Here is an 803-nt window from a genome sequence, read left to right as displayed (position 1 = left end):
CACCTCAGGCTATACACACAACTGGACATCTCCTTGGCCAAAACCAATCGCCGCCTCGAGACAAGCCCTTGACCCAACCTTTATCGAGTCTGGGGGCCGGGTCGAGGTGCACTCGATTACGCCCGAAGAAGTCCTCGAGCAGGCCAATCGCATCTTCAACCCTTACAAGCTCAAGTTTGCGGCACCGCTGAGCTGGTTTGCCGTCTGGAAGAGTATGTCCCTTGAAAACAGACTGAAAACTGGAATTCTTTCGCGGCTGTGATGATTCATGTTACCCGAACTGAACTGACACTTCTTCTCATCTGTACAGTCTCCGAGAGAGTGGCTCGCTCATTCTCATCGCCTGATATGAGAGTTCACCTCGTAGGCGACGCAGCGTAAGCCCAATCCGGAACGCACAGTTGGTGCACAATGCAATGCAATGCTTTCGGGAGCTGACTTGTGCTGACTGGCGGCCTTGTTTTTTGCAATAGCCACGTTCATAGTGTCATGGGCGCCTTTGGCCTCAACGCCTCAATTCTCGATTCTGCCAACCTCGCCTGGAAGCTTGGACTCGCCGCCAAGGGCCAGGCTAAGCACGATATTCTGCTTCCCACCTACAGCAGTGGAGCGCCGCGGGCCACGCTGTGCGCATCATTGAGGTCTCTGGCTCGTACCTGCGTTTCATATGCGGGTCGACGGTGCCGCTACCGAATTTGCGGGATGTCGATGGCCTTGACGCGGACCATAGAAACAATGCCGATGCAAATGCAAGATCAGAGCAAGGAAGCAATGGCTCGGGCGATGGTAACCCTCCAAGCGAA

This window comes from Verticillium alfalfae, genomic scaffold, assembly GCF_000150825.1.
Source record: "Verticillium alfalfae VaMs.102 supercont1.16 genomic scaffold, whole genome shotgun sequence".
Lineage (NCBI taxonomy): Eukaryota > Fungi > Ascomycota > Sordariomycetes > Glomerellales > Plectosphaerellaceae > Verticillium > Verticillium alfalfae.
The sequence above is the reverse complement of the archived record's forward strand: the minus strand, read 5'-3'. Positions refer to the sequence as shown.